Source organism: Equus przewalskii, chromosome 9 (assembly GCF_037783145.1).
Source record: "Equus przewalskii isolate Varuska chromosome 9, EquPr2, whole genome shotgun sequence".
NCBI classification, from domain to species: domain Eukaryota; kingdom Metazoa; phylum Chordata; class Mammalia; order Perissodactyla; family Equidae; genus Equus; species Equus przewalskii.
In genome coordinates this window covers 45,215,180-45,232,490 of record NC_091839.1, presented here as the reverse complement: position 1 = coordinate 45,232,490, position 17,311 = coordinate 45,215,180, and the positions used below count along the sequence as shown (strand labels likewise).

At 37.8% G+C, this 17,311-nt stretch overlaps 1 long non-coding RNA gene across 5 annotated transcripts; it reads right to left on the bottom strand.

Moving 5' to 3' along the window:
- Positions 1-3,953: 3,953 nt before the first annotated feature.
- Positions 3,954-16,957, bottom strand: LOC103551807 (uncharacterized). 5 transcript variants are annotated; one of them, XR_011522702.1, is made up of 7 exons: positions 16,781-16,915; positions 16,504-16,567; positions 13,154-13,291; positions 11,514-11,700; positions 8,453-8,547; positions 4,572-4,641; positions 3,954-4,182 (listed from the first exon to the last, which is right to left on the bottom strand). It is a non-coding gene; the product is annotated as an uncharacterized lncRNA (long non-coding RNA). The 5 variants fall into 5 exon arrangements; XR_011522701.1 differs by having other exon boundaries at positions 16,777-16,900; XR_011522700.1 differs by lacking the exon at positions 13,154-13,291 and having other exon boundaries at positions 16,777-16,957.
- Positions 16,958-17,311: the final 354 nt, after the last annotated feature.

Genomic DNA, 17,311 nt, shown 5'->3' with positions numbered 1-17,311 from the left:
TAATGTAGAGCCAATTTTCAAATTTGGTCCTGGTTCCATCTGATTGCAAAAGGAAGAGAGAAAGGTAACTCAACATTTTAAATCCTGACGAGATAATAGCATTTATAGTATAGAAGAATTATGAGAAAAAACTGGCATGGGAGGAGAGGTGAGTTTCTTTACGATATATTGTTTCTGAAGTGATACTAGGTCATATAAGAAGAAATGTCCAATAGACAGATAGAGATAAAAGATTCCAGCTAAAAAAAAGAAATCAGGATTGGAGATGTGGATATGGTACTTAACAGTGTTTTAATGTAGACATAATGAAAAATAATAATAATAAGTGAGCTGTTATATTCTTGATTCCACACAACTAGAAGATGCCATTGGGATGTTCAAATTCTAGAAGGTGCGATGAATAGTCGTCAAAGAGAGCTGTAACCCTTCCTCCTGAGCCTGTATGTGTGTGCAACTCCTCACATTAGAAAAATGGAATCTGTTTCTTCTCCCCTTGAATTGGTGCTGGTTTTGGGCTTGCTTTGACCAATAGAATGTGGAGGAAGTGATGCTGTACTAGATCAGAGCTGAGGCTTTACAAGATGTGGCAGCTGCTGCTTTCATTCTTTTGCTACCCTGAGGCTCCTGGAGAACGAGTCCAGGCTGTCCATCTGGAGAAAGAGGCCATGTGGAGAGAGGGGCCCGAGCCGACAGTCTAGCACTAAGGTCCCCAACATGTAAATGCCATCCTTGATCCTCCAGCCCAGCTACCACCTGAGACATTGAGCCCAGCTGACACAACAGAGCAGAGATGAATCATCTCTGATGAGCCTGCTTAAATTCCTGAACCACAGAATAAGCTTCATAAACTCGTTGCATGTTATCCACCGTGTTAGGGTAGTGTATTACATAGTATTGCTAAGAGAAGAGACTGACGATAAGCAGTTAAATATTTGCTTTTCCTTCCTGGCAGCTAATGAAACATTTTATTAAGAAATATAAAACAGGACTTAAACAGAGAGAGTTACCAAGGAAGGTGGTAGAGAAGTAGTTGCTTTGGGTGGTCAGAGAAGGCTTCCTGAGGAGGTAACTTTTAAGCAGAGAAGGAGGTTAGAGCACTGAATGGGTAACAGTGATGGAACATGAACATCAGGGAAAAGCTAATTTCCAAATGCTTGCATGATGTGTGATAAGCAACATATCCAAAATCAAATTCACCCTCCCCCCCATGTTGGCATCGATATAGAAGGCCTTTCTCACCGTCTCTTCTTTTGTCTGTATTACTATTTAGCTTTAAAAATCAATTTGGATGCCACCTTTTCCAGACAGACCTAGTTTATTTCTCTAATCTGATTTAGTGTTCCTTTCTATGTCATCACATCCGCCTGTATTTTTTCCTGTGAGAGAATAGAACACATTATGTAGCTTATTTTTCTTTTTGCCCAAACCTCACACCATTAAACATAAAGCTCCTTTTGACCTTTCTAACTTTGCAATATATATATTGTAGGTGAAATGGCTGTGCTTTCTTGCCTCGACTTACAATGAATTCACTATCCTTTCTTTTATTCTTCTATTTTGTCTCCCATTGGATCCAGCTTAAGCACTTCACCAAAATTTAGAGGAAACCAAGAAAAATGTTTTTGACTATGGATGCTTAATCTGTCACTGAAAAGTAGCAACAAACGACGCTTTTATCAACCAGAAAGCATCGTGGGTTTCCTTTGGAAAGGTAAACAAGACAGCAGAGGCAGAAGCTTCATTCAAGAGAGAAAAAGAAACTGAAGGATTTTCGGAGTAACGCCTGTCAAATGGAGCAGTAATATGTACTGTGTGACAAAATAGGCTGGTGACTGTCAAAATAAATAATAAACCTTCCAGCTCTGGCTAATGACTGAACTACACAGGAAGACCTGAGAAAGCATTCAACAAAATGCAAAATTGAAAGGAAACTTGGAATGGTCGGCACAGCCTCCCAGCAGCTAAACTTCAAGTAATTTTGGAAAAACTCAAACTGTTCACCAGGTTTCAAGGCAGAGGGAAAAGTTACAAAAAGTCTTCTGATTGAACATTCTACTTTAGTCAGGAGATCGCATCTCTTCTGATGGACTGCCAAGAAGTTGGTTTCTGCTTTTTCAATACGGAAACAATCCTGCAGTGACGGTGGCATTTTCTGTGCATTCAGCGAACTGTGAATATTATCATCAGGAAGAGCAGCCGGAGATGGACCCCTTTGTACGCTGAGTGCGACCAACTGCAGAAAAGGCAGAGATCCAGGGCCAGTCCATTTCTGATACCTTTCTACTTTCATTTCTTCCCAGTTGAGGCACCTCTTTTCCTTCTCCCATAGCTCCTTAGAGCATCATCTTATTTTCCCTTTCCAACAAGCAAGGTTTTCTAACCTGATTGCAAAGAAAACTGCCCAGGTGTCTGCTGATAATGTTATGACCCTTTCCAGGGGCAGTTTCATTTAAACAAATTGTTTTTTGGCGGCCCAAAAAGCCTCGATAAATCCCTGCTCTAAAATTCAATAATACATCGCAAGTAGAAGAATTCATTGTTAGTGGAAGAGTTTAAGCATCTCAAAAATATCGTTCTGCAAAAGCTGTCTTGCTTCAGGAATTATCCACTTATGCCTCAAGTTCTAAACAGCAGAGGCGAGTACTGGTTTCTCCCTCAACCCAAAGCCTTTTGTTGTGCTTTTGTTCAAAAGCGAAGCTTTTCTCTGGGCTCCCTAAGTCAAAGTGAAAGAGAGCGGAGGAAAAACCTACACAGAATATCTGCTTCTAAAGAGGGGCCACGTCTAGATATTATTTAGCCTAGAGTAACATGGCTTGCTTTCTTATTTAATTTTATTTATTTATGTTCTCCCATTATTTATTCCCCTTGGTCTGTTTTACACGTTATATTATATTGACTCTAGTTCCAAATATGTTTTTCATAAGGATTTGATTCTAAGTAAACAATTTTGAGATGTCAAATAACCAAAAAATCAAATCTAAAAATATGCATTTAATATTTGTTTTCTTTCTAACCAAAAGTATTTGCTAAAACCTGCAATTAAAAATATATCCTGCCCATTTTATTTGTTTATTTCAAGCACTATCTTGAGAGTTATACTCGTCTAAAAACTGCATTCTATAGTATTTTGATAGCCTTATTTATTAAAGCAAAAAGCCACGACATATTCAGATCACAGAATGAATATCTGAACTCAGGCCCATCCCAGATATATGGGCAGAAAGTGAGTGTTCATATTTGTCATCAATAAAGTGAGAGGTTGGTTCTCTTGAATATCCCTGACTCATAAATGGAGAGGAATCTGGATGCCTTTGCTTCTTACTCAGTGATTTTGACATTCTAGGATGATTTGATTCACCAGCCCATTTGGTTGATCCATTCTACCCTGAAAGGGGGTGATCCACCTTAGTCACCATCACGTCCAAGGAATCCTGCACTTCCTGCCACAATTATTCTGCTTGGCAGGACTCTCTTCTCTAAAACCTTCTCTGCTTATTATTCTTGCTGCCTCTGCAGGGTCAGTAATGTGTCTGCCAGTAAGTGTTGTTTCCTTCCATTTCCTATTCCCATAACCACAAGGAGTAGAAACAGTTCCCCAGTTGAGGAAAGAGTATTTGTCCATTAATAACCGCACTAGTCTAGCAGCCAAATCCCTTGCTGATGCTCTGGTCATTTTTAACTTGGACTACTATAACCACATTCTGAGCTGTCTCTGAGGCTTTGTCCTTCTTTCCAGCTTAAAATGATCTGCATTCTGCAGATCAAATCATTTTCTAGATGGATTTAAGTTATACCCAAGGGAAGGACGAGCCTGGGCTTGGCAACGTTGCATATAGGGAGTGTGGTGTGGAATGGGGAGATGTGTGCCTAAAAGAGGCATTTAAATACACCATATGATGACAGAGACGCAGCTTAGTAGCTTTTTGCATTCCAAGAATTGGGAAATCTCAAGATCTTATTACAATTTTAATGACTACATTTGACGAATTGTGGGAATTTGCTCTGCCTGTATCCCACTTTATTACAAAGTATTGAAAAATATTTTGTGTAACTTTTGCAAGCAGGAAGAGTCTCCAAGGAGGACCGTCATGCTGTTGTTTACTAACTTCCACTCTGATGCAGCTGAATCAGCAGAGAGAATTTTTAAGAAGCAAATTGAGCAGGTACATTGTCCACCAAACTCTGCAGATAAGAAAGGAGTAAAAGCAATAAATAAAAGGAGTAAAGTAAAAAGGAGTAAAAGGAATAAGAGAGAGTGATTTAAAAAAAAAAAAAAAAAAGAGCAACTGTCTGCTACCCCTGGAAACTCTGTTTAATTTCCTGGTATCCTAGACATTTTTGTGGCTTCTATTTTGGAACTGCTCTAGCCCTCTACGAAAGAGTTAATTCATTACCAAAAGGTGAGCCATTTCCTGTCTACTCAATTGTAGAATCAGACTAAGTACTTTTTTATCAAAGAACATTGGCTGTCACCCAACGTTAATCATTTTCAGAACAATTATGATTTACTTTAGACATAAGGCTAATGGATCTCTATTTCCAGATTCCGTTTTGGCAACTTTGAGCCTTACCTCATATGTAGGATTATTGCTGAAAACAGTTCTTCTCCAAATTGTCTTTCTTCATTCTTTTTGTCTCTATCTAAAAGAAAAAAAAATACAATTAATTACATTCAAGTTAGTGAACCTATGTGACTGCCAATGCTAGCTCAAATATTGTTTGCATATAATCCTACACAGATGTGAAGCCAATAGGGAGCTGGATGGCTGTGTGCTTTTATACATCTTTTAGTCAAATTAAAAATCCAAAAGCTAAATCTTGTGTTCTGGGACAGCATGTGAATTTGACATTTCCTGGATGCTATTAGAACCCGAAACCAATGAATAGACTATATTCATCCATGTAAGTGGTTTGTGACTGTAAAAGACTAGATATTTACAATGTCTTTTATCCTTGGATACAATATAATGATTTCATCATTTTAATAGCTCTTTACTCAGATGTGGCTGCATCCCAGTTAGATTTGAGAGACATGCATTTCAAATAGTTTGCGTCTCATTAACCATTTGAGTAAGGCCCAAGAATGACAAAATATATAGCAAGAGTTCGAAGCGTTGATATCATGATTTTAGTTTTGATTTATGTCTTCCCTCCTGAATCTTGTGCTATTTACCAAACTTTGCTCTAAACATTCAGAAAAGAAGAGATATTTGTACAAACACAATTGGTCAGAAGAAGCCACTAACAGATTCCAGGCGTCTGCTTATAAAAGCAGGGCTATGCACACACATAGAGATTGGGCAACTGAATGTGAATGAACCAGGACAAAACTATGGCAGCCTCTATAGGAGCAACGGAAGCAACGTGCCCCACGGAATGCTGCATCAATAGCTTTGTGTGGATGGGAAAACACAGTATTATCCCATAAAACCCGTTATCTGGTCATTTGCTTTTCCTTTTAGAGTCCTAAAAATGCCTGATTGTTCTTCCTGTCAGTTTTTCCCCTATCTATTCTATTAAATCTTGCTGTTTTGGGGGGAAAAAGATGAGTTGGTGTGTTTGGCTAATATTATTCTTCCCCCATCACTTCCACATAGGATGAAAGCTAAATCTGGTTTATTTTCAACATAGAAATGTAGGGACAACATTAAATAGTTCCTTTTGTATTTGGCTCTTAATCACAAGTTTTCACTTACGTTAATAGTCAATCTTTTACATAAAAAATAAAACACACTGACTGACATAGACATTATCACAATAAATTTGTGGTTACCCCCCTCTAAGGTGCACAACGGATATGATCTATTTGAACTTTTGTACTAAGACTCCACTCATAGTGGTGGACCTCAATGATTATTTCATAAATCATTGTCCTAAAGAACCTATCAAAAATGTTTTATAATACCTTGGTTGGATCATCTGTCAAGCCATAGTTTATGTCATGATGAAGTTAAAGTCAAAATAAAAAAAATAAAGGCTAAGGGATTTTTTGGTTTGTAATATACTGATCCTTAGCAAATGTTCAAAGAAAGTCAAGTACATACAAAGGGGTAATTTTTCTTTCTACCCCACAGTGAGGAAAATACACATATATGCACACACACACATACATATATACACATGTGGGATTAAATGCAATGTTTATATAACAAAGATTATAATATACTGGAAAGATATTAAGCTATAGGTAAAACAAAACAAAGCAAATATTTAAAACAAAGGTAAAACTCTCAGTTATTGCCTTTAATACTCAATTTCCTTATCTGTTATAGGGGAACAATGTCTACTTATAATACTTTACAAACTTATTGAAAGCAAAAAATGAAACAATGTGCTTGAAAGAACTATGAAAATCAAAACCAAGATGTAATTAGGAATGTCATTAACTCATTGATACTGCTGGCAAGTGAGGATATAGGAACAAGACCCTGTGTGTGCTCTCATATATCAGAAGAATCAGGCTCATAAAACGTCATCAGTAAAACAGTAGGGAGGGCTCAGCTGCCTTGGAACATACCAGAAAACTATACACAAAGGACAACATTTGGACCTGGTATTGGAGGTGAAGTAAGATCTCTTCAAGTGGAGAAGAAAACAGTATTCTGAACAGAAGGAATAATATATACACATATAGATAAACATGAAAAATTACAATGAATTTCTCAGACCCGCGGTTGAGACGGGGAAATGGGAAGGGAGTGAGCGAGAGGTGGTTGAAGAAAAACACTGATATACGAGAGTCATTATTTGTTAATCTGATGAATCAAGATTTCTTTGTCTAATTGATGGAAAGCTCTGAGATTTTTAACATAAAAATTGTATAATAAGACTTATTTTTTGGAAAAACTTTAACCTCAAGTCAGTAGTGTGGACCTATTATGGAAAAAGGATTGATAGACAGAGACTAGAGATCAAGAAAAATGGTTATTACAATTATCTAGAAAGAAAAGATTAACAGTGTATGTTAAGTTGGTTGTTTCGAAAACGGTGAAGAAGAGATGGGTTTAGAGATAGAGATGAGTTAGAATTAATAAGATCTGGTAACCATTTAGAACTGGGGAGTAAAGGAGAAGTAGTGATATATTGGTGTATAAGGGATATCTGATGTATAAAATGGTATAATTCTCTACACATGTACTTAAAACTCTACCAGCATAGAAGGTATCCTCTGCTCTAGTTTGTGTGGTTCTCTGTGGTGCTTGCCAACACTGTAACTAGTTTATTTCCTATTTGAGCCCCTTTTCCCCACAGCATATAAAGCATTCAGAAAATATGTAGAGTGGATGAAAGCTGCAATCCCTTCCCTTAAGTAATTTCTGAGATGAGATATGGAAGATTTAAGGAAAATCCCACTGCACCTACCCCTTCTTATCATGCTCTCATTTGAACAGCACTCAGTCAAGTCCTGGGATTTCGACAGGGTTCTTTCCTACATGATTGGTGGAGTGGCTGTGAATCACCATGACATGCATCTCCCTGGGGTCTCCTTTTTCACCCAGTTCAATGATATACTTTGCTCAAGGGTGCAAATGTTCATGGTAAAAACTTACTTAACTCCTCTCTTTCTGCATGCTTAACGCATAATCTTAAAATGCCCCCATCATCGCTGTCTGGACATCTCACATTCTAACCTCCAACAAGGCAGGAATTAAGCCAAATTAATTCCAATTTGTAACCCTCAGTGCTGCGTCCTAAGAATATGGACGTTTAATAAATGTTTTGGTGATAATGGAATAATTTATCTCTTCCAGGGTGCATCCCTTTCAACTGAACCAAGAAGAGCAGATTTTGTACTGGTTTAGAGAGGATAAATGTAATTCCACGACAATTAAAAATGATAGGAGGAGTAAAAACCCATCCATCTGCCTAATGACTAAACTTCAGTGGTGAAGATTTGATAATTCTAGTGGAATTTGTTAGTGGAAGAGCCTTTTATTTTAATACATTTAAAAAATTCAGAGGAGTCTGACTGTATCTGATAACTCAGTAGTGTCAAGCCATTTAAGGCAGTCTCAGTGAACTCAACAAAAAGACAGGATCTGTATTTTCACTTTAGAACAAATGAGAATATGATTTTTTTCTGTTCAAATTAGCTTAAATTTTGTCTATATTGTTTCCAATATGGTACACAAATCATAAAATTTAAGCGACACACACGTAAATATGTGTGCGTAGATATATGTGTGTGTATGTTAAGTCATGTGTAGTATATGTATGACTTAAGATAAGATCTATGTGCATGAGTTCCCCTTGAAAAATAATTATTTTTCATCATGGTTTATTACTTTAAAGATTACTATATTCGACTTTAAAATCTAAAAGTTGCTTACTAACTGAAAAGGGCATATAAATCAATTTAAAATAAGTTTTTATTGATACAAACTTAAGAATTTGATTGTTTTTATTGATGTGGTAGTTTGTGTATGAGTTTGTATTTTATTTTAATACTTACGCAAATTGAACCGTGCAGTTCCTAGAAATTGCTTGCTGGAAACTTGGCTGATTGGTTAAGGCTTCTCTTGATAGTGACATAATTAGTACTGTGAGCTTGGGAAAAAGAAAAAAAATCCCAAAGTGAACAAAAAAATTTCTCATTCGTACTAGAACACGTTTCACAAATCTGTTCTATTTAGGTTAACATGTCTTGTCAAATAACGGGAAAATTAAAAGTACAGTATAACTCTGTGTCCTAGTCTATTGATTAATTTTTTCTTGTTCAGTTCCCAAAGCAGAGTAAATTGTATCAGTTATTTCAATGACTTTGAAAAAGCATTACCTGCACATTTTCAAATCAAGCCTTTTAAACTACTATTGTAAGTGAATTATATTCTACTAACATATAATATAAATTTAATTTAATTCTTTTGCTGCTGCTATTATTGTGTTGGTAGTGGACTCTAAAAAAGGAACAGTATACTCAAGTCACTAGTTTCTAGGATGCATCAGAAATGGGATACTTAGAATTTCATTTATAGAATTTTAAATCATGGAGTTGATTTTGTAGATACCACTGAAATATTCATTGAAGAGATACATTCTTATTTTAGAAAATGTAGTTCTCATTTAATCATTTATATTTATATTCTAGTAAACTTGCTTTCTCCTTTGATTTAATTTGATCCACTGGAAAATTGCCTCTGATGGGTTTTGAATTGCCATCCCCCTCCAGATCTGTCCTTACATGTTTCACAAACAGCAGATTTACTCTGGTGCTGTTAGCAATTTCTGCCACCAAAGGAAGTTATACACTTTTTTCCTGTAGCTCCCTTGGAAAAGTTTAAGAGAAATAGAGCTACATTTCAGTTCAAACTGACATTTCTTTCTAAAGTTACTTAGTTATTCCTTTTAAAATTTAATTTTCATGCCTAAAAAGAAATAACCATTGTTAGCTTATCTTGACATTTTTAGACAAATTTTACTGTTCCTAATAGTATTTCACTTGTTAACATTTTTTACTTATATACTTAATTTTTAAAGATTTTCGGCATTCATAATTAGATTTATTATGTCTTTGAGCCAAATGACTTCTAAATTGTGTGTCTAGTTTTATATTACTAATCAATAGAAAAATAGCATTCAAGATGTAAAGTTTCATTTTCCCCACTGGAGGGACCTCTTTGGATCTAACTGCTGCCATTCTCCACCTCTGACAGTAATTTGAATAACTTGGACTTTATTTTCCTATTTGTGCAGGAGGATCAAAAGACTTGCACATTATTGCCTTAAAACTCGTACCTATTCAAGAGAAAGATATTGACTCCCTCTTATGTGTCTATATTGGCAATATAAATGTTACTGTAATAAAATTAATGATAACGATAATAAGAATTTATCAAGTGCTTTCTGAGTCTCAGACATTGTGATAAGGCTGCATCAGTAAGAAGAGGATAGGTTGTGTTAAAGTAAAATATCCAGAATCACAGGCTGATGTCCAATGTGGGTCAACAAGAAGGCCTAAACTGAAAGAGGCCCCTTCTCAATAAATGTTTCCATAATAATTCCATCAGGGGAAAGGAGACATAGCAAATCTTAATTGGCTCTTCCTAAAGCTTCTACATGCAGTTCCTCTCTGAGCCAAAGCACGTCACTAGGCCATGCCTAACTCTAAAGATGGTGGAAAGTGGAATCCTATCATAAATCAAGAAGAAACAGAGTATGTGTGCACAACTCTAAAGATTTGGGGGTCAATCTTCAAATCAGCTTCTCTAATAACTACCAGGACTCTCTGCCAGCTCTGTCAAGGTCTATTCCCTTACCTTGCTTTATTTTCTTTGGAGTACTTATGAATATATGAATTTATATTGTTTGTTATATCTAGAATGTACTATATCTAGAATGTACTCTCCATGAGGGCAACGACTTTGTCCACCTTTCCTTGCCTCCTCTTCCCGTGACTTTCCTTTTTTTCATGTCTTTCCTTTTTTTTCTTTTCTCTTCATTTGATCACTGTTCACTACATTAGCGCCTAGTACATATTAGGCACATAATAAATACATGCATAACAAATACATTAAGGAATGAAATATATCCATTTTACAAATAAGGAAACTGAATCTTAGAGATGTTAAGTAACTTAGGTAAGATCTTCTAGCTATGAAGTAGCTGAGTTGGAATTCAGAGCCTAAGCTGTGTAGCTACTGTGCTTAATAATTACATAGGTTAGTGGGAAAGGCATTTAAAATTATGAGATAGCATGAAAAACGCCATGAGAGAAACATATATAAATTACTATGGAATCACAAAGAGAGTAAAAGCTGGCCATCGGGTAGAGCGTGTCTGAAGGCGACGAGGAATGGTGGGAGGGAGGGTTCCACGGAGGAGCCCCGGGCTGGACTTTGAGTGAGGTCTTGAAGATCTGTTTATTACTTTTTTGAAATCATTTCTTTGACTTTCTGCTATGAGCCAGGCATGTCTAGCAGCTAAGAACACAAAATCTCCCAAGACAGGCAAAGTCTTTGCCCTTCTAGTGCCTCTAATCTCATGCGATATGTTCCAGACACACACAGGCCAGATCACTCCTCAGTAAGAGGCTGCTGGTCTTATCTGTGGCTTTTGGAGGGAGAGCTGTGGGTAAGGAAGAGGCGCTTTCACTCAAGTCAAGTGAGCAGATGTTGACAGGCCCACATCTTGCAGAAAGGTCTTTGGGAGCTATTGACCCCAAAGGCTGCCTGGCACATGACCATGGGAGAAGGGGAAGCAGGGCCTGGGGCTCTGGCATATCTCTTCTTCCTACTTCACTAAGCATCTCCCAATGCTATTCTTCCACATCGCCTTCCAAGCAGAGTCAGAAAAAAACCCAGCTTGTCATAAGATAGCCTTATAGCCATAAAGAAAATACTTAAACTATCAGTCTTCTGCACTTAGAAGGCTGTGAAATTTGACTCTTCCTAAATAAATGGGGGAAGTATCATTCTTATCAATAACAAACATTGATTACAGACAGAGTTCAGGGCATGTTTCCTACATTTTGGTTGAGGGACGGTGGATGGTACAGGAATGGTAGATAATGATACCTTTAGATATTCTCAGCCCAAAGTGAGTGGTGAAGGCACTGAATCCGTTGACATTCAGAGGAAGGAGACACGTCCGCGGGATACAGTGGATGCTGGGATGAGGCCAGTAAAGCAGCACTTTGCAGACAAGTGGGAGAAGGAGTTATCAAAGCGAAGAGTTATGGCATTGAGGATTATGCTTGGCTGCCTATAATAGAAAACCCCAGAATAACAGTCTTTAAAAAAGATAGATTTGATTTATCTTTTACTAAAAAGTCCATAAATATGACCTGATATTTTTCCAGGGTCCTCTTTTGGTTCTGTCAATTCTTCTGGGGGAAGAAAATGATTGCATATCCAAAGGAATAATAGTTAAGAGTTGAACTATTTATAGAGGTGTGGGGAAGGCTAAGAGCAACTAAAGAGGATGGCGAAGATCCCAAGGACAAGCGACAAGGGCACGCCAACACTATCCTTAGGCTGTTCCAAGGAACTTAGAGCTATGGCCATAGGAAAAGGAGCTGTGGCCTTAGAGAAAGTAATCCAACTACCACTCAACTTCAGCTCAGCAGAGAAGGAGCTCAGTATAGGGAATGAATAAACACTCAGCTTCCTACTGCCCTCCATTCTGTTGCTTCCCATTGACCAAACACAGCTGGAAGCTACAGGGTAAGGGAGCCCAGAGAATACTCTTTGTCTCTCGGAGCACAAAACGGGGTGGAGAAGAGGAAAGAACTGAACTGAAAGAACAAACCTAGAATAATCAGCACATCTCAGCTTCACCCCTCAGCGCTGTACTTCACAGCACCTATTCTTTTCTTTTTTTTTTTTATTTTCCATTTTGGACAGCTTGAGTGGCAAGATCACTTGGTGTCCCCTGGTTAGGCATTCAGAGTTTACCAGGACCCTGTTGTATGCCAGGAGCTGCTTTTCAAAAGGAGCATGTATAGTTGTTGGCAGAATAGGGCATGAATTTAATCTAAAACCCAAGAGAGTCTCTGCTGTTATCCTCATACTTGCCAGAGACCTCACAAGTCTCTCTGTCGACCACAGCCACTTTCAGGATCATTGTGCCTGTCACGTCATAAGGTCCGTTATTTCAGGAAAGCATACACTGCAAGCCTAGACCTGCTGTGTATCCTTCCCTTGCTCTGGGCTCCACTCAAAACTGCAGCCTTAAAAGGCTACCTGATAAATAGATCAAAACATATCCAAATATTGTGTAGATTTGCTTCAAAATCTAAAGAGGTTAATCAAGCATCATGCCTATTTTTGGAGGTTAGTGAAAGTGCAGCAACTGTCTTTCACTTTAAGAGAGTACCCCCAGACATGCACCACCTAGGGGACCCCAAGAAACTTTATAGATTTTGCAGGACTGCATGTGTCTTCCTAAAGCAGCTATGGTGCTTCTGACTTCCTTCTTGCCTGTTTCAGTTAACATCCTACAATGGATCAGTGTGTAGCCTATGGAATGCTACACGCAAACAAACAAACAAAGAAGGTTCCTCCATACTGGATTATAACAGAATGCTAAGGAATTGTCATAGCACTGAAAAAGACAGTAAATAGTGCTGCTGTCCCTGATAGGTAAAGACACCCTGTTTCTGATTATGTTAATCAGCTGGCAGTTAAAGACAGTGTTTTTTAGAGTAACAGCATACCACGGTTCTGGGAATCTATTCATTTGCTCCAGTGAAGATATCGTGTGCAGAACAGCAGAGACAATTGTTGTATTATCTGCTTAAGGTTGTTACAGTCCTTCTCCAAGATCCCTCTAACTTTTTCAGCAAACAGGAAAGCTAAATGGGTATAAAATAGAAATATCCACTCTGGTATCTCTTAAGTCCTTGATGGTGGCCCTAATGTCTGCAGTACCCACCAGGAATGCCACATTACTTTTGATTTAGTATCTTTTGATTTATTATCTTGGGGAAATACACCATGAGAGGAAATTGTTTGGACCATTTCTACAGTAATAGCTCTCATTCCATAGCATAGAGAACCAATATGAGGACTCTACCAGTTACTAAGTATATATATTTACTCTAAATATTTCAGAACTTGGGAAATAACAGGCAAAACAATTCCAACGAATTTAGTGTAAGATTGACTTTGCCAAGACTTCATCTCTCACCTGATCTCCGTTAGTCCCTAATTGGCCCGTGGACCACATGGTTCCATTCAGAGTCAGTATCTAATAATCACGTAAGGTCTGGTTATTTGCTTTTTCTCAGTCACATTATTAAGGGATCAGAGCCTCTGGAGAGGACTTGGAGGAAGACACACAGTAGAGCTGAGGCCCTTTTCGAGGGTCTTTCCTCAAAGGAGGCTGGCCTCCCTGCCAATCAAGTCATTCTGGGTCTGTGAGATAGTTTAAGTTTCAGAATTGAATAAGAGGCCATGAACCCCAGTACAGTATTTCAAGTCTCGTTTTTACTCAGCAGACCTGGAAAATTTCTGCACGTTAGAAGGCTGCCAAGATAGTTCATTCCCAGAGCCCTGGGAATAATGAGCCACTGCTAGACCTCGGTGGCTAATTGTGGTAATTGTGCCCATATATCTCTAAAGCTTACGTGCCAATACCTGACCTCTACTACTCTGGCATCCCATCATTTCCCCTGGGGAGCCTAATTCCATTGCAGCCAGAGCTCACTGTCTTCTCCAGCCTATAGAGGACAATACTATAGCCCTTTTCATAAATTCGAGTGATGTCCTCAGCAACGTATTCCTTAATACCTTAGTGAAGAGAATTTCCCACAAGATGATGACTGTCGTGGTGTAGAAGCAATTCCCTCCTGGAGGAAGCCCTGATTTATCTGTCTGAATTGTCATCTGGAGCATGGAGTCAATGAGGGATGTTGGGAGTATATACTGAAGAAAATCAGCACCTCCTTATGTAGTGTCTGCACCAGGCAACATCATTTAAAGTTTTTTGTTTTGTTTTGTTATTTTGTTTGTTTGTTTTTTAGCGTGAGAGAGGACTGGTTCTCTTAGGCAGGAATGAGTGGTTGAGAGGTAGGATGGTAGGAGCATCTGCTCCATCAGAAAGGTCCAAACAGATTTCAGGGTTCAAACTGTCAGCCTCATCTGAGTCTGTCCAACTAACCCCAGGTTGCATCTCAGGGCCTTGCTTTTTCCCAACTACCCTCTAAACTTATCCTAAGAGAGCTGGTGGGAAGGTAAATTTAGTTTTGCAAATCTGCTACTTTCACAATAAGGCTTTATCTCTGTGTACACAGTATCTAGGAAGCTGCTAAATATTCATCAGAGTTTTGAGATGTCTTGGCCATCCAGGATGGAGTGAAGAAGTATGTGCTACAGCTTGAGAGAGACTCGAGTTCAAGCCCTTCCTCTACTGGAATTGCTGGCTGTCTGACTAATTACACAAGCTATCTAGGCCTCATCTGTTTTATTGTTAAAATTTGAGCACTGTATTTTGGCCATGCTAAGTGCAAGGAGAAAGTGAGAGGACACATGTAATGTTTCTAGTGAAAGAAGTGCTCGCTATGAATTCCTGACCTTGTCCGTCTTTCTCTTTCTTTCCTCTTCCTTTCTTTTACTTGCCCCGTTGTAATTCTAAAAAACATTACTGCTGTGGTCCCCACTTCACCTCAAGAATGCAAAACCTTCTAAATTCTCTACCATTAAGGAAATATAAAGATGCTGGAGACACAGTTGTATGTCCTTGTGGTATCCCCAAACAGGGAAAAAATTATTAGGGAAAATATTAATGAAGCATTGTGAACATCTTGGGAAAATAAGAACTCAAATATTTATGCAAAATTTTGTAACATTAGCTATGTAAACAAAATGAAAACAAGTTTTATTAGAGATCATAAATATTGCACATTTCAATTCTGTTAATTTTAAGGACACTGTTTCCCAAATACAAGATAGGAGTTGGAAACCTCTAAGAAACTTAAGAATTGAGTTTATGCTCTGTGCCCTCTGGGGGCTAATGCTAAAACTGATAGGTGGGTTATTTCTTTTGACTTCCCGTTAATATTTCCTTGTTAATGACTTGAAAAGAATTAACAGTGCCAGAGGGGAAAGAGGTTTTCTGTTTTCTTATTCTTATTTACCATACAAACATCCATTTGTTTGATTTCAGTTTTATTCAGTGACTACAAATTGGTCAATAAAATGCTAATAATTGCCAACAGACTATATTTCTCACTTGGAGATCACCATTTAATTCTAACAAATGCCAGTTGGATACTTGTTAAAACAGCAGGAACTAATTCATATATTCAAGCTAAATAAATAAACTTTGATTGCATATTTGTTCCACTCAGCTCTGATAACTGGCACTGTTAGAGGTGCTTTGTATAAATTACCTTGGAAATGCCTGATAACCACATCTCACTGATGAAACTGGCATGTCAGCAACACATACACTGAAAAATGCCTCTAATACTTCTTTGTCGTACATCTGAATTTTCTATTAGTACTAGCGTATTTGATTAAGATTTTGTCTGTATTTTTAAATTCCAAGTGCTGATGTCGGCATGTTATCATATTCATATACTCATATGCAGAATGATTCATCTCAACTGAGGTGACTGGCCAGGTCATACTGATGACACTATGTAAATTCTCAGCTGGTGGACAATTAATATCAGTTACTAATTAGTTAAAGATCTCTTAGGATATTCAAATATAAAATGATTATTTAATATGTATTTGTGTACAGAGTAATGATAACTTGTCTCTTTGGCATAATTTGACTGAGAAGATATTGAACTTTCTTTAATCTATGTCTTAACAACAGGGAAGATCCTGAAATAGAGTTGAATTAGAAAGCATCAAAATTTTTAAATGGAAAAAAAATGAGCACAAGCAAAACTAAAGTGTATAAGAGAGACAGAGAATCCCAAGAGAAAAGTTAAAAGGCTAAAATCTGAAAAATAAATGTTTAAAAAAAGGTGACAGCTGACTAACAAATATATATTAAGCATCTGGCGTCTGCAGAACAGCTTGCTTGACCCCTGTTCAATAATAAGTTCTTTACCATTTTGAGTAGACATGCCCAAGAGATAGCCATTTATCAATGCGTCAGCAGTTTAGTTGTTATTCTGTGGGGTTGAGAAGAGATAAAAATAAAATCACTTCATTTGATGCTCCAGATAATAAAAAGTTAAAAGAAAGCGATCTCATAATGCTTCTTATTTGTACAGCCCACATAAGGGCCCAGAGGCTGCACTCTCCATCACACTGTATTTATGCACTCACTGTGTGCTGAGAGCTGCTCTAGGCTTTACAAAAGCTGCCATTAGTTGAGTACCTACTATGTGAAGACAGAATGTCCAGTGCTTCATATATATTAGCAATTTTAGAAGTTGGTTATAAGTATCCCTATTTTGCAACAGATGACTCCAAAGTTCAGAGAATTAAGCAAATTGCCTGAGTTCACACAGCTAATGAGGGGGCGGGGCAAACGGAATCTCTGTGACCCCACACTGGATACTTGTTCTGCTAAATTCCAGAGCCACCCACAGAGGCATTGTGATGTTAATCACCAAGATTCACCATCAAGGTCTTGGGTGAATCTATGCTTGTATCTCACCGTAATGCTGTAATACTCAACAAACCCAGCTAGGCTTTGAGCTGACCAATTATATCCTAATACATTGAAATGCACTCTTTTTCTTTTCTTCAAACGAAAAAACATTATATTAACATCACAGGAGAATTGCTAATTGCACTCCCTTTTATCTACATAGCATCTTTTTTTCTGGGACTTACAAGCACAGCTAACACTTATTGGTGTTTAAAATCTCAAGTGATACTAGTGAGTCAGTGGTGGGAATGGAAATGGC